We start from the raw sequence: 22,085 nt of genomic DNA on the forward strand, positions 1-22,085 counted from the left end.
GGTGGAATATTATTTGTGGGCCCATTCATACCATTCAGTCAGTCATTACCCAACCAGCTATATCCTAACACAGGGTCACAGGGATCTGCTGGAGCCAATCCCAGTCAGTACAGGGGGCGCAAGGCAGAACAAGTCCCCAGGCAGGGTGCCAGCCCACCACAGGGCACACACACACCAAGCACTAACCTGCATGTCTTTGGACTGTGGGAGAAAACCGGAGCACTCAGAGGAAACCCACGCAGACACAGGGAGAACATGCAAACTCCACGTAGGGAGGACCCAGGAAGCAAACCCAGATCTCTTTACTGCGAGGCAGCAGCACTACCACTGTGCCACTGAATCATCACTTAAGTATCTTTACTGACCAAGTACATCCCTTAATGACCACAATTTACCCATCTTGTAATGACTACTTCCAGCATAACAAAATACGCCATGTCACAAACAAAAGCCATCTCAAACTGGTTTCATGAAAATGACTTTGAGTTCAAACTTTTTCATTGACCTTCTCTGTCACTGGATCTGAATCAAGCAGAACTGCTTTGGAATCTGTTAGAATGAATATGAACTACATGAATGTGTAGCTGGCAAATCTGCAGAAACTATGTGATGCAATCATGTCAAAATGGACCAGAAATTAAAAGGAATATTTGCAACATCTGGAATCCATGCTACGAGGAAAGAAGGCTGTCATGAGAGCAAAAAAGAGGTCCTACTCAGTATTATTACAGTGGTTCTCAAGAATTTTGTGGCCATCTATTAGAAGTGAAACTAAAATGCACGAATGAAAAAGCCAAATTAAAAAAGTTAGGTTTTAGGAGTTTAACATTTTTATGACACTGAGGTAAAGTATTTAAATTGACTGTAAAATAAACTACCATCAAAATTATTCTTTCTTTGAAAATGATAGATACTAGACCCAAAATATAACTTGTAGGCAGTGCTATGCTTGGGATTGCTTTTATGGGCCACCACTGATAAAGAGAATTGCATTGGTGCGGATACTGTATACATACTGCATGCAGTGGAGTGAACACTACTGTAATTTTACTATAATATTTTAATGACTTTTTAGGGCAATTGTCAACTATTAATTTATATATTACTGTATATATGCTTGTTTGCTGTGCAATATATTGCAATATCTATACTGTTGCAAGTTGGCATTAAAACTCTCTCATCTTAAACAGAAAAGATGACTTCAGGACACACTGTGTATGCCTAATACACTTTTCCACTCATTTTCTGCCCCATGTCTCTATTCTTTTACCCATTTTAACAATTTATTTTATTTGCCAGTTTTCACATATGGCTTTTTCTTTGAAACTCTGTCTTGAAGGCCAACATCCCAGAATTGTCTTTACACTGTTGTAGATGACACTGGTATTTAAGGAAGAAAACAACTGAATACCTGTCAGGGGTTTGTTTCTGAAATTACAGACTGATGTTCTTCTCCTCTTGTGTAGTTGTGCATCTGGGCCTTCGTGTTCTTTTTCTATACTTGTCAGACCTAGTTTGCCCTCATCTCTCGAGACAGTAATACACACCTTTGAATGAAGTCTTAATGTCCTTGGCAATCTGTCACATGGCATATTCTTAATTCTTGGAAAAAAAACACAAACAGTAGACTAACATGTTTCTTGTGAATACTATTTCATTTTGGCCATTTTTAAATCCAGAGCTGAACTTTAAGAATGCCTTGCAACCCAAGTGAACAGAATAACAGGTTTCAGCTGTAATAATGCAATTACAGAGGCTCCTCTAACAACCAATTAACATGTATACATTAAGTGCTTATACATATCCTAGTTAAGGATAAGATAAGGGAATGTTTATCATTAGGCCACTGAAGGAATTTCTGCTGAAACTGAAGTCATGTGGAAAATAAATTAAAAATCATGTCAAGCAGTAATAACCATATAAAACACTAGTAATATTTTGGCTATATTTTAAAATCAAATTAATGGTTTCTTGATGGAAAAAGCAGAAATTTCTATCAAAAATGAGAGAAAATGTCTGAGTGAGTCCAAGCTTTTGACTGGTTGTGTATGTGCCTGTATGCTGTGCTGTATATTGGCATACAGCCATGGAGAATTGGGAGACTCAGGTGGCCAACAAAACAGCTAGGTCCAACCTGAGGAACCATTAAGGACTCAAACCAAAAACAGAGGAGCATTTTAACAGCTCTGACTCCCGATGCACGTGGCAGGGCATTAGGTCCATCACAGACTGTATGGATAACAACCAACATTGGAAACTCATTTCTTCCTGATGACCTCAATCACTTCTTTGCATATTTTGACAAGGGCAACAACCAACATATTACCAAACTAACCCATCAAGAAACCCCATTATGCACTCTGGTACTGAATGCACATGAGGTGAGATGGGCTCTAAACCACATTAATCCTAACACAGAGGTTCCTGAATGGGTCCTGAAGTTTTATGAGAAACTGCTGGCAGCAGTATTCACTAGCCTGTTTAATATCCTCTAGAACAGGTCACTGTCCTCACTTGCCTCATTCCGCTACAATTGTCCCTGTTTCAAAACAGGCAGTGGTGAGGTCTCTGAGTGATTATCGAGCTGTGGCCCTGACTCCTATTGTTATGAAGTGCTTTGAGCGACTTGACCTCGGACACATCAAAAGCAACATCCTCACTTCCCTGGACCAGTAACCAGTTTGCTTATGGGGCAAACAGGTCAACTGAGGACACTGTCTCACTTGCCCTTCATACTGCCCTTTCACACCTGGAGCAGAGGGACAACTATGTGTGGATGCTGTTTATTGCCTATAGCTCTGTCTTCAACACCATCCCCTCAACAAGCTGGCTATGAAACTAAACAACCTGGGTTTCAACTCACATCTGTGGAACTGGATTTTAGATTTTCTCACTAACAGACCACAAGGTGTTTACGTGGATAAGTACTTCTCTTCATCCATAATACTGAAAACTGGAGAACCACAGGGCTGTGTGCTGAGCGCCCTCCTTTACTCCCTCTTCACAAACGAATGCAAATCTACCCATGATACTAACATCATAATAAAGTTTACAGACAATACCACAATGATAGGCCTGATCGCCAATAATGACGAAGAAGCTTATAGAGAAGAAGTTGAGAATCTGGAGAGTTGGAGCCGGAACAACAACCTTGTACTCAGTTCCAAGAAAACAAGGACCTGATTCTAGACTTCAAGAGACTGAGCTACAATGGACATCATCCCATCAGCATTAATGGCGAAAGGGTGGAGACAGTCCAGTGTTTCAAATTTGTGGGATCCACATAAGTCTGGACCTGTCATGGACAACAAACACAACAGCAATGGCAAAGAAAGGTCTTCAGAGGCTTCACCTTCTGTATCACCAATGTATCACCAAAGTGGCTCAGGGAATTACTGACGCTCAGCTACCATCACTAGAAGATATCTTCACTACCGGTTGCTGCAGAAAAGCATCTGTAGAGATCCAACCTACCCCAGCCATAGCATTTTAACTCATTTGCCCTCTGGCAGGCACTTCAGAGTCCTGCGTGCCCACACTACCAAGCTGAAGAGCAGATTTTACCCCAAAGCAATCAGACTATTAAATGCACAGCGATCACTGCCCCTTCCTATCCAGAACCATCACTGACTGAAGTGAACTTCTGCATCATGGCCATTGCATTGACCGTAATCTTCACCATGACTTCTTTTACTTCCGACTTAATTTGTCACTTCATTACCTTTACTTTGACTCTGTGTATATTTGGAAATGTTAATAGTATAGTTTAATGTTTACTTAGTTTATTGTCTACTCTTATATACTTTTATCTAAGGCACCTATAGACTTGCTCCAAACGATATTTCATGGTACTGTACAGTGACAATAAAGGTATCTCGATTTTGATCTTTGCACCTATTGCAGCCAGAGGAGACCTTGGCACCCCATTATGTTTCTTGTTATTATTGAACTTTTGCTTTTGTTAAGCAGCTTAAAACAAAATAAAATGTTGATTAACAAGGCTGACATCAAAACTCTATTTGAAAGAATTATTTACTCGTGCTCCGTTGTCATCAAAGATAAACTTCATAACTTATTTTCTTAATCGTGTCTCCTGATCTATACCGGTTTTTGTTAACATTTCTGTATTTGCAACGTCTTGATTACAGTGGCAGGTGTTAAAACCTCATTTGCCTATAATAGTTATTATTTATATCTCTGCGATTATTTTGCAGTAATCTGGAAAAGTTCATTTTCATAAAATGATCCATTCTTTCATCTAGCCAGCTGTCGAAAGGGCGGCTGTATAAAACACATTTTTTGTGTTTAAGGAAGGCTAAAGTTTTTTTTTTTATGTGGAATTGTGTACTTTTGCTTCCGCCCCGAGCGCTCGCCTTGGACGATATACAGTTAATAAAGGAAGAAGAGTCCGGCGCAGTGCAGCCTCGGCGCATCGCAGCGGCAGCCCTGTTCATAGTAATGAGACGAGGCGTTCCCCACGGTACCTGCCTGCCTGCCTACCATTCAGTACTAACGCGAAGGTTGCGCGACAGCTTTGCGGCGAGGAGCTGAAATAAAAACACCTGGGAGACGTTCAGTGTCCGTCCTTCATACCGACAAGATGCGCATTTGGATTTAAATTTTCCCTTTTCACTCTTTTTTTTTTGGCCATTGGTTTTCCTATTCACCGATAAAGGAGCAGACGGTGGATTGTGCTCCCGTTGCTGAGCAGGTAAGATTTTGTGTCAGAAATCGAGGAAGAGAACAAGCAGAAAAGGTGACGAAAAAAAACAAAAGGCTCGCCTCGTCGACCTGTTAACAGAGTCTGCTGTTCGAAATGCGGCAGCGGGCTGCGTGAGTTCCCTGGCACTTGGTGCGCACGGGTCTGGCGGAGGCGACACGCGCGGGTATCGCGCCGAGCTCGACGGAGATGCGTGGCTCTAGCGACGTAGTTCGTGTCTGTGGGACTTGCCTTTTTTATCAGGAGAATGGACGCAACTGGGTTATGCAGGTTGTAGGTGGCTTTGATTTACCGAATTATACTGAAGTTGCACCTCATAAATCTGCTCATTTAAGTGCGTCGTGTGTGACAGTCATAAACCTGCCTTCCGCTTTCCGTTGCAGTTACCGAGACTTATTGTTATCTGTGGAGAGAAACAATGGGCAGGGATGATTATTCATTTGAAAAAAAATATTGTCCTTGATGACGTTTTAAGGAATTGTCGGCAACCGAACAGAATGTAAAACTAGTCCAATTGGTACATGTGAAAGAACAATAGAATATAACATGCAAATAAGCGTCAGTGGCACGAAAGGTTTCCTTCTGCCTTTCTCGGAAGCATCTCCTAACTGCGTTGTCCTGTGCACCTCGACATACTTCGCTCTGTTCAGTCGCTGTCTGCGAGTTTAATCGCCACCCCAACAGCTGCACGTACAACAAACCGAATGTTTCTGTGCATTTTGACTTTTCATGGGTGGCATTAAACTCCAGCCACAAGGGGTTTGCCTTCCAATGACCCTTCTTGTTACATTCACGCTTTTGCCCTTCGAGCGATCCATATACAGTACCTCCTTTCAGTTTTCACCATCTTCAAATACTGTCGTTTGGTCGTGTAAACACAGAAGCGCTGTGCTGTTGATTTTGTTGAGTCACTCGGATTTTATTTTCTTTGTAATGACTTTTATCTAATATGAACATCAAGGGTGCTGTGCTGTTTATTAGGATGCTTAACTCTACGAAGATGAGATCTGTCCAGTTTTGGCAGGTTACATGTACAGTTCATGGTCACCCAAAGAGACTTGAACGTGTGCCATAATAGTCAGGAGTGAAGGTCCTTATTTGTCTTATTTACTGTGTTTATTTCCAGCAGCTTTTTACACATACGTTTGCCTTGCCTTCCCTGAGTACTGTATCACTGAAATACCTCCAGTAGTTAGACGAGAAGATATTGTAAATAATAAGGAAGGATATTTGTCGTAAAATGTTAAATATCCGTCTTTGCTTGTTTCTAGTTTGTACTTACATGTAAGTTACAATTGTACCTGCAGATGGAGCTAGTGGGCCGACGTGCGTTAGAACACTTGACAGTTTCAAGCGCTTGTTCACAGTGATTGACAATCGAGTTTGTCACTTAGAAATCTGTAAAAAAAAAAAAAAAGTGTCTAATATTATAAAATGCAAAATTTCCGAAACATCTTGAAATTTTTAAATCTAAAATGGTTTTGTATATAAACCTAACCTATAAGGCATTAAACGGTCTAGCCCCCGCCTATTTGAGTGTCTTGCTCCATTGTCACAATCCCCCTCCTGTTCTTAGATCCGCAGATCAGCTGCTCCTAACCGTTCCCAAGGCACGTTTTAAAGCTCGTGGTGAAAGGGCTTTCTCCGTCTGTGCACCCAGGCTCTGGAACTCCCTGCCCTTAGTGGTTAGGCAAGCCGCTTCAGTCGCCACATTCAAATCTCGCCTAAAAACGCACTTCTTCACATTGGCTTTTAATTCTTAACCTGTTTCATTTTCCACTTGCCTTTTGCTATTTTCTCTATTTTATTTGGTCCCTTGACCTGTTTTTAGTATCTCTGTTTTAATTCTCTCTTAATGTTTATTTTTAATATTTTGCTTTTAGTCCTGCTTGTTGTAACTGTACAGCGCTTTGGTCAGTTGTAATGCTGTGTTTTTAAGCGCTCAACAAATAAATATGGTATGGTATGGTATGGTATAAACATACTTGGCTTTGAAAATTAGGGTTTTACATCCACAAGCAAAACTGCTGGTGTGCTTTTATATGTCATTTGTAGAAGATTCTTTTATACAGTGCAACTTGCTTGACTCCAAGCACGAGGCTGCAATACATACAGGTACTGTGTTAAATTATTCCATTGCTGCTAGCTAGTAAAGTTGAACCATAAACCACACAAAATATCGAGTGTACAGGCGCTGCTGATAAACATGTCTGATTATGTTATTTAAGTGAATTAGGCTAATGTGGAACTTGAGCCTGTCCTGGCAGCGTTATGTACAGGGCCAAAAACAAGTCTGGACAGTTGCATAAGGCCGATTTCATTTGCCAGTTAACCTGCATGTGGGAGGGAAACCCATGCAGACACAGGAAAAACATGCAAGCGTCTCAGAGGTTTAAGCCTGGGATTATAGATCCATGAGTCAGCAGTGCTACCACAGCCTCTTTCAGGACCTTGGCATTTTAAAAACAAAATGTTTTAAGTCAAGACTCGGTTAAACTACGTAAATGTAAGTTTACTGTTAGTGCTATTGAGGTTAAGGTAGCTGTGTAAGGTTAGAGGCTATTACTCCAGCCTGTTAGGTGGTAGCAAATGGTCTTCATTTCGGGGAAGTTGGACCACAATAATTTATGGTTTAGTCTCAGTCTGCTAGCCTCTGAGGCCTGTCGCTGCTCAATCCATGGCTCCTGCCAGACCTGCATCAAGCTTGCGCACCACATCCATACATTCTGTAATATTTTATTGGAACTGCTCGATGTATACTGCAAATGCACACACATTTAATGGCGTTTTGGCTTGATTAGATAATGAAAGTTCTAGTTCATCTGTAAATCTTATTCTTTTCTTAATCTAACTCTAGTTATTTAATCAACAATCCGTTCTTCACACAGATCAAAAGTATTAACCTGGCTGTCATATGTTTGATTATGAAATTTCCAGAAACACTGCATGGTTTTCTTTCCTCAGTCATAGTTATACTGGGGTTAAATATTTCTCATGAAACAGAACATCCATCCATCCATCCATTATCCAACCCGCTATATCCTAACTACAGGGTCACGGGGGTCTGCTGGAGCCAATCCCAGCCAACACCAGGCGCAAGGCAGGAAACAAACCCTGGGCAGGGCGCCAGCCCACCGCAGGAAACAGAACATTATTGTTACAAAACATTTTAAATCCAAAAGTTCTCATCTTTCAAAGTAAAAATAAAAATATGTATTTAATAATAAGGACAAACTCAACTTCAGTACAGTCCTTAAGTAAGACTTACTATCATGTCATGCTGTAAAATAACAAGCAAGTATTGGGAAGTATTGGGTGCCATTATGAAATTTACTGTTGTCCATGTCTGTATGAAAGTAGTGTGCATGCAATAATAATTAGAAAACCAAAAGAATATTGCTCTTGTTATTCCCTTTTATGCATATAATAAACAAATAAACAAGGGTGTTGGATAAAACCGACATCTAGACTACTGGTGGTTCCAAAGGCCAAAGATCTACTTGCCATGTCGTAGTATCAGAAAAGTGTCCGGTAAGGAAGGAGAGAAGGTTAGTCCTTGAACCTGGACGTGGGGACCCTCAGAAGGAGAAGATGCACCTCTCTTTGTATATGTCTCAGTCCAATGGATGCAGTGCTTTTGACACTAGGTGGTACTATTGAAGCAATATGCACATGTTCTCATGGTCTGTGGAAACTGTCCAAGGAGCCCAGAAAATGGAATGGCAAACTGGGGGTCTGATGGTCAGTAATTGCAGGTTGGATTATTTGAAAGTGTTGCTACAAAATGAATGTCCTTTACATTTTTTTTACATTTCCAGTACTTCCATGTTCATTTGTTAAAAGAACATCATATTTTTCTGTCTAGTCACCTTCATTGCTACTGAGGTATGCCAGATCAGAGTAAAAGAACCATCTTGACACAGGAGTTACTTACTCCTGACTATTGCATGTCTGTTTGTTGGCTGTTATGAAGATTAACTTATTGATGTCTGCTTGTCTCAGTTTGTGTACAGTGTTCATCAGTATTATTCACATATAACATATAACCAGCAGGTCCCTGTCCGTTTCACTTCCACTCTTAAAGAACATTGGGGTCAATCCATGTCAAATCAGCCGATTTCCAGAAATCCCATGCACTTCGGTCTCTGAAAAAAAAATAGGTACACCCGTCTTATCCAGGAGACATTTTTGATGTAAGATGTAAGATCCATTCTTTCCAAGATACAGCCAATTTTCTGAGGGGAGATGAACTAAACCACCTAGCAGGCTCAAATTTTCCATACTGGTACCTTTATAGGTATAGTACATAACGGAATCAAAATGTTTGGTATACATGACACCATTTTGTAAGAACAGGCCTGTATCCTGCATGGACCCTTCTTTCTCAAAAATCACGTCTTACTTTTCTTATTTCAATCTTTCATTTTTATTTTCCATTCTAAACATGGGTCAAGTTCACCATTTGTCAGTAATGATAATCATCAAGTTCTTCATCACTAACAGTAACCAAAGGCACATTAAGCACAACACATAACCAACTGCTGCCTGATTTATCATCAATGTTAACATGTTGGTATTGCAACAGCAGGACTGTGACCCATTTCATGTCTGTTTCAATCAAAGTGCAGAGTGTCCTCGAGATCAAGATGGTACTGCTGCCCACTGACCGTTGTAGGTGCACTAAACAGATAAGTAGTGCAATGACACGCTGTAATGGCACCCAACAAATATCGTCTCTAGGTGGTCAATGGAAAGACTGGGCAGGATAGCTTGGGTGCATGAAACATATCAGTATGTCTAATTCACTTCACTCTTGCCACAAATCACACCAGTCCAACATGTTTCATCATACATGCACCCAACATAGGACACTGGTCTAATGTGAGGGACACATCTGATCCATCAGGAGTGCGATCGTGAGAGGGCAGGATCTCAACTGCTGCTTCAGTGGTGAATATTCGGACAGTCAATTGACTGTCTTCTCCAGACACCCGGCTGATTAGGAGTTTGCCATCTTCTATAGGGATGTAACAGCGGTATTCTCAACCACCAGGTACTCTTTTCACCATGGAGAACTGCATTCTCTGCTCAGCAACACGAGCTAGGACATTGTCAAATAATACGTAAAAAAGTTTGACATTTTTGATAACTTACTGATTGAAAATTCAATAATTACCATTATTGACACATGGCACATTCAACCTATGTTTAGGATGGAAAATAAACATAGAAGATTTGCATCAGAAAAGTAAGGTTTGTGTTTTGAGATAGAAGGGACAATGTAGAATAAATGGAAAATATTTAAAGAATTATCTGCAAATTCCCACATGCCGTTAGGGTGCTCTGAAAATAAAATACAAAATGATTTTTTTGGATTTGAGAGGTCTGCTGTTCAAACCCTGTTGCAGTTACTTTTCTGTTTATTGCTTTTTTAGAAAGCCTATATAGTTACGTGAATAAGGAAAAAAAATCAGAAGTCTGTGTTGGTTGCAAATATGTGTTTCTGAGGCCTAAACATAGCTAAGCCAAAAACTCAGCTTAAGTTTTGCTCAGGTTCAAGGGGCTGCTTTGACCATGCAGATCATCTGGACCAAATGTTTTAATTTTGTCACATAATATACCAATTATTGTACCAGCGTGGAAAGTCAGAGCCTGCTCGGTGGTTTAATTCTTGAGCTATGGACTTGTGAAATTTGATGAAAAAATGAAGCCGATAAAATCAAAACCCCCCTCCACTCGGTAAATTGGCTGTATTTTGGAAAGTATTGATCTTACATCAAAAGAGGTGTCTCCTAACTAACATGGGTACACCTGGTAACTTTTCCAGAATTTTTGGAGTCCAAAGTGCATTCATTGGCCATTGGTTGATTTGACATGGACTGAACCTATGGCATTTTTTTCTGAAATTTGTCTTGTTGTTTCTGCCTGGTTTGCAGCAATGACACATGTGGGAGGAGGATGAAAGAGTGTAAAAAGAAGTGGGAAAAATGCACAAACACTCTGTGCCAAAAAAAACATTGCAGGATAAAACTGATTTTTAATTTTGGAGTGACCTGTTAAGTGGGTGTACCATCAGGAATTAGCTCTTTTGGCCACTTGTAGACAGAAGCGTCTGGAAATCTTTAACTATTTTTGGTAATTTTTGATTCTGAAGTATCCCTGGAATGAGTGTAAACAACTACCTCCTTAAAGGGACTCACAGGTTTTAAGATTAAAGGCAGATAATGACAGCTCTACAGCAAGAGGATGGGCAGTGAGATAAAGGAAGAAAGACAACAAGCAGTACGTAGAGAATGGAGATGTTATATGTTACGTGCATTGAAGAAGCCAGATATTTACCCTTACAATTAGCTAGCGTCAAGTTTCTTAGAGCAGTTTCAGGTAGTTTTGTCAGCAAATGAGTAAAATGATACTTTGACATACTGTAGTTGTGTGCATAGTTCAGTATACTTGCACATTCTTATTGATTCATGCTGTGCTTGTGCATTGTTCAAATTTCAAATCACAAACACATACCAAAGACATGCATGTTAGATTAATTTGCAATTGCAAATTGGCCCGTGGATAAGCACAAGTACTGTATGTGGGTGTTTGCATGAGTAAGCCCTGCAGTAGACTACCATCATGTCCAGTCCTGGTTTCTGCTTTGTATGAAGTGCTGCCTGAATAGGCTCCGGTTTCCTGCCACGCTGAATTGAATTAAATGAAATCTGTGAAAATTATGCTCTGCTGCAGTTATTTGTTGTGTCCTTTCCTGCAAATTAAAAAAAAAAAAAAAACAATTGTTCTTGGTCATAAACTGAGTCAGCAATGGAGAATGAAGCTTCAGTTAAGGCTTTACAGTCCAGACCACAATACCTTTGCTTGTCTGACTGCATATTCATTTACTGCAGTCTGTGAACTTTCCCATGAATACCATGGTTTTATTGCAGAGATTGCCTCATAATTTTAAAATTCTGGAAATATCCATTTGAAAAAATCTGAAATACCCATATAATGATGAAAGAGTCTTAAAAACTTGCCAGAGTAAATTGGGTGCTTTATCCCAATGTAATAAGTGGTCGGTGTACAAAAGGTTGCCACGAAGCAAAGGAGCATAGGAATCGTGGACTGGTAGTGAGTGTTTAGTTGGCATGTCAGTGGAGGACGAGGGGTGCTGCCAACGACTATAAGGAAGAATGACAGGCATACACAATAATTCAGGAAAAAGAAGGGTGCAACAGAGGATGAAATATGTGATATTACCATATGTGCTTTGTTTTTTAATAGAGCCACCATTTGCAAACCCATTTCTAGACATAGTCTATGTGTGGAGAGACACCATTTTTCACATAGCTTAACTTCTCTTATCATGTCTTTTTGAGCTCAGTATCTTATTTTTATTGCTGATTGCTTCAGATAGTGACATTTTAAAACCACATGTTGAATTTAGATTTTTCACATCTTTTATTACGTGGTTAAAGTGATAGTTCTGTCATCACATAAGTAGAATACATTTAACTTTAAAGGCTTATAATCTAGCCTCGCCCATCAAGGAAGCTTACTGCAGTTTTGTAGGATCCCTTTGTGTTTTTTTGTGTAATTTATGATGGGTCTCACAGTGGCAAAGACTGCTGTTTCATAGTCTGGCAGGATACGTTTTTGAATCCTGTCCTTATCACCGAGTCTGTATAGCGCTTTCACATTCTGTCATTGTCTGTAGGGGTTCTTCTCCAAGTACTGTTGTCTTCCTCTAATATGCTAACAGCATCAAGTTAAGGTTTATTGTTGACTCTAACTAGAGCCATGTAAGTAAGTGTGAGTGTGTGCTGTGATGCTAGAGCCAGGCTCAAGGTTGGTTTTTGCTTGAAGGTCAGTGCTGCTGTCATTGGCTCTAGCCTTCCACCTTGCTTAGTTTGTATTAAGGTCCAAAGAAGAGATTTGATTACATGTGTCATTTACTTCACTTTTATGTGAATAAATCAGCTACGCTTGTAGATATTAGACTTCTTAAACAGTGGATTTGTACAGTTTTTGTGTTTATGTATAAGTGGAGATACAGTTTCCTAACCTTGAATAAAAGGATTAGTGTATACAGTTATTGTAGTTGTTTGATATTCTACAGTACAGACTTCTTGAATTTCAGGAAATATGTTTAAATCCATTTGGCATACATTAAATGAGGTTCTCATACATCTCAGCCTACATATGAAAACTGCTTTAGTTCAGAGGCTTTTTCCCTGAGAAACCCCTTTCTGTGAATAAAGAAATTACCACTGGCAAGCATATTAGATGAGACTAAAGCAAGAAAATGAGGAACATCTTAAGATAGGTTTCCCTTTGAAGATCCATTAGCCAGATGAGCAGTGTCTCTTTTGCAAAATACAAAGAGTGTCATTTTTCATTATGCAGTTTAATCCAAGTACTCTGTCAGAAGTAGTTCACAGTGTGACAAACTCATTAAGGTTTCTTCTTATGTGTACCGCTGTGGTACTGGGAAAAAAATGAAAAACTCCTGTGATGACTTGTGCTCTTTGCTTGTGCAAAATGCCTATGATGCTGTAGTCATGTCCTATTTTTGCAACTGCGCACACACCGGAGTTCTGCATGATATTTAAGCAAGCTCTGTTCAGGTTACTGTCCTCCTTTGTTGAGTTCTGTTATGATCACTCATACTCATGTTTTTAAGACTGATTTTACTGAATTCCATTATTCTTTTTTGTTCTTTCTCTTCTACTGACAAGCGGTGTCATCATTGCTTTGATAAATCAATTGTTAGTCTTAGTATTATATGTCAACATTAAAATGAAATAATCAAGAGTATGTACATTATTTTTCATTTAAACTTCACAATAAGTGAGGTTTCTAGTGTTACTAATCTAATTAGGGGGAACAGAATAGATAAGTGATGGAGCCATTTTAAAATTCACAATGGGTGCCATTATGAAAACAGTCAATTTAGGGTTGCTGTACAGCCAGGAATAATAACAAGTAATGCTTATGTTCTTTTGAATGTGAGTGTGTATACAAAGACCTGTGAAAAAGTAAGCATACCCTGTAAAATGTTTTTTTCTTTTTTAAAATTTATGGACATATCTTTATTTAAAATTAATCTTTAGGTAAGAGTGATATAATTGGAGAAAACATATTTTGACTTTACAATAATTTATTCAATGAAAGCTTAGCAGATATGCCATTTCTATCTGTGGAAATAGTAAATATGTCCTTGGCTCTAATACCAGGTATTGCTAAAACCGTTACCATTTCCTTTACTAGTCTCTTACATTGATTGGGAGAAAGTTTTTCCCACTCCTCCATGCAGCATTCTTTCAGCTGTGTGATGTTTAAGGGGTATCTTGCATGCCTGTTTCAAATCTCCCCCTCACCTCCACAATATCTTGATGGGATTCAGATCTGGACTTTGACTTGGCCATTCCAGAACCCTCCATTTCTTTCTTTTCAGTCATTCATTGGTGGATTTACTGATGTGTTTAGGATCACTTACATGTTGCAAGGTCCATTTGCAGTTAAGCTTCAGTCTTTTGATGGATGGTCTTACATTATCCTCAAGTACCTTCTGGTTCAATGACGAATTCATAGTGGATTCTGTGTAGGTTACCTGCCAGGCCTTGATATAACAAAGTAGTCCTAAACCATAATATTTCCACCATGCTTTACAGTTCATATCAGCTTTTTGTGGTCAAATACTGTCTTTGGTTTTTATCAAATATGTCTTTTGGTACTATTTCCATATATCATTACCTTTGCCTAATCTATCCAGAGCACACTGTTCCAGAAATCCAAACTTTAGTGTTTCCCTGATATTCTTTCTGGACAGAAAAGGTTTCCTCTTGGCACACTTTTCATGTAGATTTTTTTGTGTGCATGCTCTTGTAAATAGTAGACTCATGCATGCTACCTCTTGGCTCTGTAATTAAATTGTGGGGTTCTGAGTGACTTCTTTCAATGTCTTACAAGATACAAGAAGTTTATTGTCACATACACAGTAAAAATACATGTTAAACCATGTAATGAAATTCTTACTTTGCTTGCTCTCCTTCATATACAAAGACAGAAAGATAAAAGAAGTATAAAAACAAATAGCAATTACAAGTATATGATTACAAAATAAGGTGAATTTTGATCTCATGCTGAACTTGCTGGGATGGCTTGACCTGGACAAGTTGGCAGTGGTTTGGTATCTTCTTCACTTGTAGATGATTTTGTAAACAGTGGAATGGTTGATTTCCAGTTGTTTGGACATTTTTTTAAATCTCTTTACAAACTCATAGACATATCTTCTTTCTGAAAGCTTCAGAGACCTTTTTCAGTCGATGCATGGTGATAACACACACTTTAACAACAGAACAAACCAAACAAAATGTTTTGTCAACAATTTAGAATGGGAGCTAGGAATTACCACCATGACCCGTCTCTGGGACTGGGCTCGCAGAGAGTTGAGTCACGATTGTATAAGCGGGCCTGTGCAGGTTCCATGTTTTCTTTGACACTGGGTCGAATTTTGTCAAATCTATTGTTTTATTGATATATTCAAGAATATTGGTGGAAGGGAGTGCCTCATTCTCTCAACCTTCCTTTAGAATTATCTTCCAAAGTATTACTCAGAGGGTGAAAAATCTGTAGAGGCTTGTGGGACTTCCTAATATGCAAATAACATGAGAGGGAAAAACTGAAGCCAGTTTTTCTGATCCTCAGTGACTACCTTACATAGCATTTGATTAAACCACTCCAATAAACCATCAGTTTGAGGATGATATACTGAGATTTTTAAATATTTAATTCTCAGTAATTTGGCAACCTCTCCATTGGTCCATAAAGCCATCTTTAGTGATGCTTATACCCTCAAAAGTTCCTGTGTGATGCTTTTACCCTGAACCGCTCAAAGGGAATGTCTTAGAATCACAGGAATGAGAGGAGCACAGGCCCACCCAGGAATCTTTCACAGTTGACATTCCAATAAGGAACCACAAAAACAGCAGACCTCCTCATTAATTCCCGGTAAGTGAAAAACATCTTGTTGGTCTGGAGGTGGGCATGTGCTAGTTCACAAGCCTGACACAGGTAATCTTTTGGTACTAACAACAACAACCTTATCTCTCCCTTATTTTCAGTTACACGATGCAATGCTTTTATTTTTGATCACAAAATGTTTCCTAGAGCCATGGGATATGCGGTTTGTTGGCAAATTTTTGGAAATTGTCATTCTGCTGTTTGTATTGGACCAGTTCCACCCCAGTAGGACTGGGCATGGGGGTTATGCATTATGGCAGCAGTGACTGTGCAGGTGTCCTCCTGAAAGGTGACTACACAGTTGGCGGATCAGTACCATCGGGGTTCCCCATGAATGCCATGTTAGATTAGTCCTTCATGAGCTCAACTGTTCTGGGAGTGCATACTGGTGAGCAACAATAGAAATGCTACTCCCAGCGTCAGTAATAGCACTTACTTTCATCTCGTTTACCACCACCTCGCCTCTACATGGAAGAGAGTTAGCAGAAATCATAGCACAAAGCCTTCCTCCCTTGGCCCAGCTGTAGTTACCTCCCCACAATTAAACAGTGCTGAGGAGGTAGGCATTTGACCTTGGGCTGTGTGACTGACTCTGTGTCTTGCTGACTTGGCTTTTTGCATTTGCCACGGCCCATTTGGTGCTTTCAGCGATGATTGTGCTCTTACGATCGCTGAACTTGCAAACCCAGCTGGAGACATTTGATGATCTCAATTAGTGAGTCCATGTTCTTCCATGATTGCCTGTGGACCTGTCAGGTAAGAGACTTAGGGAGAACATTCATGAGGTAGTCGCAATCAACTATATCAGCCACCATCATGGAGGTGTTGGCTCCTGGTTTCAGCCAGCATTTGCATTTCCCCCAGAGCTTGAATGCTTGGGTGTACTGTATGCCTGGCACTCAGGGCTAAAGCTCCACTCCTTATACTGCTTCACATATTGGCCCAGAGTCATACCATATTATGCTGTGTTCTTGGCTTTGAGACGGTCGTAGCTCCTGGCGGCCTGTTCATCAAGGTCGTAATAAATTCTCTGTGCCTCACCTGTCAGGAATGGAGCCGGTATGTGTGCCCACTCACCACAATCCCAGTGATGCCTGGTCTCTGTATCCTCCAAAGATGAGATAGGCCTTCACATCTGCCATAGGACAGGGGGGGACAAGTACCTGTGAGGTTCTGAATGATAGTTCTTCAAGAAGAGCCATTCACACCACCAGATGAGCCTCTAACTCTGTGAGTTGGGTCCATTGATTGCCCACCCACAAAGCCTGCACCTCCACTGTCAAGGCTGCCACCACACATATGAGGTCCAATAATACACTCATTCTCCGATTGAAGTCCTCCTGACTATGCTACTGTATTAAGAAGACAGTGATGTCTTAAAGAGCTGGGGCACCAGCTGGTGATCCCAGTATAACTGAAAGGTCAGAAACAACAAAGCGGTTTAAAACAACCAACAATAACATCTTTACAGACACAAGTCACAATACAGACTGAGGCAAGATGGTGGTGGAACCAGTTAAAAGGCAGGTGAGACGGACATGATAGGTTCAGGATACTGTAACCAAGAAGTTACTCATCCTCCTGTTGCCGGTCATGGGATCGACAGGAGAAATGATAGGCAACTGCGCCCACTCATGACTCAGGGTGGAATTACCATTAGACGAGCTCTGAAGTTGTCGCTGAAGCTCTCTAATGTGACACCATCCATACCTCTTTATTTACTTAAATACTGTTTTAGATTGGCAGATATTCAGTATTTGTTAGAGATGCCCTGTAGTATTCCAGATCCAGTGGCTACAGGCCTGTGTTGTTTGCAGTATCTATGTGCTTTAGCCATTTTATGAGGCCTCTTGTTTGTAGATTACAAGTTTTTTAATTTGATTAAAGGGAAACAAGTAATCAAAGAACTATCTCTCTGCTCTCAGATCTTTAGCAAAAACATAGATATCATGATCAAAGGCGCATCCTCTTGACGTAAATGAACTGTACAGAATAGTAAACACTAATGATGCATAAACCCTTGCTAAATGGTATGATCTGGTAATCTAATGGAGTTTAATATGTGTATTTAGTATGTTCCAAAAAAATTAAATTTCTCCATATTTCTGTTCATCATTAACATTACATTTTATGTAATAACTTGGACCAACTAGTCTGGAACTGGCTGTGATAAAATGAAATCTGTTTGATATTGTTGTTTGTCTAACGAACAGGCTGCATATACAGAAGAGCTGACAACCAATGAATTCTCATCCACAAAGTACAAAGCTTAGAATGTAGGAATAAGGAACAGCTGTATTTTGGACCACTTAGATAAAAAAGAAACTTGTCAGTCTGTCTAATGTTCTATGTAGATGAGCTCAGTATTGGCTCCTTAAAGGCTGTGAAACTCACAAACAGAAGAGAAGTTCATCTCTCTAATGTCTCGTATTTTACTTCTTAAAACAGAAAAAGAGAATTAAGGACAGAGATTGCTGCCTAACTTACTGCAGCTGTTAATCCTTTATATAGCTGACTATCAGGCAACACTTTATTGGCTCTCTGAAAAAGGGGCAAGCATGAATGCTTAGTTCGGTAAATGTGACATAAGCTTTTCAGTTGTGTAATTTGACATGGTGCGGTGACAAGATCAACGACAACAATCAGCAAATTTGGTTTCAGGAGCCCCCACAGATATCAGAATCTGCAGATGCTCAAGTCCCTTGTATAAGATGGTGTGGTATTTGCATATAACCTACACATATCATTCCAGTTGGAAAACCAAAAGAAAAAATGTAACCAAGTGCATCATACATGTTGTAAGTCGCTTTGGATAAAGGCTTCTGCCAAATAAAGAAATGGAAATTCATTTACTTTAAATCATGTCTAGATCACTTATAATACCTAATACATAGCATAAAATAGGAATATTTAAAACACAATAGAAAATATAATTATAAATAAAGAAAATATAAATTAATCCCTCTCTCTCTCTCTTTAACACACTGCACACAACACAAGTAAAGAACAAACGAGACTTGAGGCGAACAATGCTCAAACAACAAGTGCTGGAGAGACTAAGGGTCTGTGAAGTGGCAGGAGTCTACACCAGGGTATGCCTTCACATCACTTTATTTGTGTGGATTCAGCGTAGTGCTGATTTGCCTTTTGGACCTTTCTGATTTTTGTTTCCATATATTTTGAATCTGTGGTTTGTTGAATTTGTGGAATTTTAACCCGTCAAGGCACTCGCCACAACAGTGAATGACAATACTCTTCAGTTTTTTTTTTTGAAAATTACTGTGCAGAGTTAAGTAGACCTAAGATCCATACACTGCCTTATTATACTGGCCAATGTGCTTTTTGATTTGCGGTCAGTTTTAGAAAACAGAGTTTCCTTGCTTTTATATACCAAATCCAGTGAACAAATCAGTCATAATTGACACAATGTTGTATATTCTTTAATAATCTTAAATTCGTCTTCAACCACCATGCAGTACTATTTATAATGTGCACTAAAAGAAAAAAGTTTGAAAAGCAAATATAATGTATTGGAACTCCATAATTTTCAAGCAAACATTTTTAGATCTAAATTTTCTAAGTAGATTCCCCTAAAAATGCCATTTGTGCTAAAATGTAAACCATTGCAAAGGCAGGACCTTTACCCACTAGTTTAATTCAGAATTATTGCACAGGCAAACAATTCTTGGAGAAAATGGCCCCTAATGGCCCCTCTACCTGCTCGACAACCTTACTGCTCTTTAGTCTGCAGTGTACCTGTTGTACACTGTTGTATTTTATGGTAGGGTGCCTGAAAAACAAGATTTCCTGAGGCAAGGGCATGGTCTATTAGGCATGGTGTTGAAGTGCTACAGGAAACCTCCCTAGAAGGGTGAAACTTAAATTAGCAGAGGGAGAACATCTCTACATGTCTGTGTAGAAGAACAGTAAATACTGGGGGTTGTTTTCTGGAAGTGAATTGGGTAGCTCCATATGCGCAATATACTCAATTAGTCTACCTAATGTTTTTATCGAGCACATTTATCTTGATTAAAACAATCCAAAATGTTTCCAGGGTAAGATTCAATTTGTAAACATTGCAATCTAGCTCCAACCTCACTTTTGGGTGTGCACCAAATTAAGATCATTTTGGACCAAATCTTTGAATGCCTGTCAGATAGCCTTGGTGTCACAATCACTCCTAATCCATCAACAGCTATGTTTAGTGTACTCCCAAATGGGCTTAAAATGGAGAAGGACAAACACATCATAATTGCCTTTACCTCACTACTAGCATATAGACTTACCTTGCTCAACTGGAAGAATCCTAACCCACCACTTTTAAGTCAGTGGGTAACTGATGTACTATACTATTTGAAAATGGAGAAAATCAAATTTTCACTCAGAGGATTTGTTTAAAATTTTTTTTTTTAATATGGCAGGATCTAATCAATAACATTTTAGAATAAGCTGCTATATCGGGAAAAAAGATACTCCTTCCTTGCTGCTTTCTAGGATTCGCTTTGTTTACTGGCTCTGCTCTCTTTCTTTTGTGTGGGGGTTGAATTTTGGTTTTGTTAAGTTTGATTTGATTGTATGGATTGTTATTTGCTTTTAATTAAAATCAATAAAAAAACCATGCCTAATTAGTTCAATACGTGAGAATGCCACATCTTCCAGGCTGAATAAACAATCTTAAGTGTCTATATAGAAGTACTATACCTGCGTACTGCAGATTGTTTTATACTGGAAAAGAGTAAGAAATATTAGAGTGTTTCCAGAAGTTAGTAATATTATAGATGAATATTACTATTACTGTTATTTATTTTGCTTTCTCTTTTTATTTTTTCATTAGAATATCAGTTTACAATGTACACTACAGTGATAATATAATGACTGGGTACAGATGCAATAAATCTCTGCTCTGTGCTGATATTATAGGTATTATAACTGGTTTAAAAGTACTATTGACATTACATTTCTGTAAGCACTAATGCTTTCAGTTTAAAATATCCTCAATCACATTTATGTACTTTTTAAATTTTATCATGGTTTACTGTTTTCATACAGAATTATACATTTTAATTATATTGCAATTAACATTTACATGCCCTAATTTCATTATCTATCCCTGATTTTATTAATGCTGTTGGAAAATGACTGACTGTTTTAGTATTTTCCTTTTTTCCCTCATAATAGTCTATAATAGTCTTAGTCTATTTCAAAGTGTGGAGGTGGTATGATTCTAATTACTGTTTGGTATTTTAAAGATTCAAATAAGTGCAGGTTAAAATGCTAGTCAGTTAAACATTTAACGCAAAAAAACAGGGGTCTATAATTATATTTACCTGCAGGCCAGCTTTATTCTGTGCTGTTCATTCAGGGGCTATACTCTTCAGCAATAGGGCCCCGTAGCTTCCTCTATTTTTAAACCCTTTGGCATGAAGTTAGCAGCCATAGGGCGTTATTTTCCTTTTTTTTAAAACTATATTTCATCACATTTACTGCATAATGTAAGGCAATATAACATTTCAGTTATTCAAATCTTTTATTTAGTGCCTCAGGGCGCAATTGCAGCCCACCAAGAGCATAACTCACCGAAGAACATGTTGCTATGCTTGTCTTATAAATACACTGTATCCTATTTACAGAAAAATGCAGTGTTCTGAACAATTGCACTACCTTTTTTGTTTGTTTTAATATTTTTTAATGTATAATGTTTACAGAAGATTGCACTACTTACTGATTTAACTTTTAATGACATTTATAACATTTTATCTTAGATTTTAATTCATAAATAATGACAATTTCTTCAAATATATTTTTAATTTTGTTACATTATATATTATACTGGTTAGTGATAATGGTATTGAATTTCAATACTTTTCTTAGTATTGCATTGAAGTTCGAAATTTTGGTATCGTGGCAACCCTACTAAGAAGTACTTTATACTCCAATTATAATTCCAATTAAGAGAGCTTTTGGGTAATCCATGAAAACATAGCATATATGTTAAGTACATACTGCTAGCTTGTTTATGATGCTTCATATTGTGCATATGTTAAATGTTTAGATTCATAAATGTTAATGTATTCAGTTAACTAGGCCTGTGGGGGTTAGGATGGTGGGAAGGGTGGCGCATGTACTGGCATGTTGGGGTTGGTGATGTAATGGTGTTGGTGTTCATTTAAGTGTCTTTTAGTAATTCATTCAGGCACATGGTGAATCTCAGAGAATGAACAGCATATTTACAATTTTCAGGGAACTTGCAGTGGTCGGTAAATTAAAATAAGTGGCATTGACTTTTATTGGTTAGGTTACAGAAATATTTCCTGTCTTAGACATAATAATCCAATCACATACCTACTGAAATAAA

The 22,085-nt window shown here is 38.8% G+C and overlaps 1 protein-coding gene across 2 annotated transcripts in view; it reads left to right on the top strand.

The window, feature by feature from the left end:
- Nucleotides 1-4,468: 4,468 nt before the first annotated feature.
- Nucleotides 4,469-22,085, top strand: part of LOC120542764 (semaphorin-4G-like) — a 137,387-nt gene continuing 119,770 nt past the window's right edge. For both annotated transcript variants that reach the window (XR_005636230.1, XM_039775422.1), the window contains exon 1: nucleotides 4,469-4,711. The gene's annotated coding sequence lies outside the window, so the exon portion shown is untranslated. The remainder of the gene's footprint in view (nucleotides 4,712-22,085) is intronic.

Source organism: Polypterus senegalus, chromosome 1 (genome assembly GCF_016835505.1).
Source record: "Polypterus senegalus isolate Bchr_013 chromosome 1, ASM1683550v1, whole genome shotgun sequence".
In the NCBI taxonomy this organism is placed as follows: Eukaryota; Metazoa; Chordata; class Cladistia; order Polypteriformes; family Polypteridae; genus Polypterus; species Polypterus senegalus.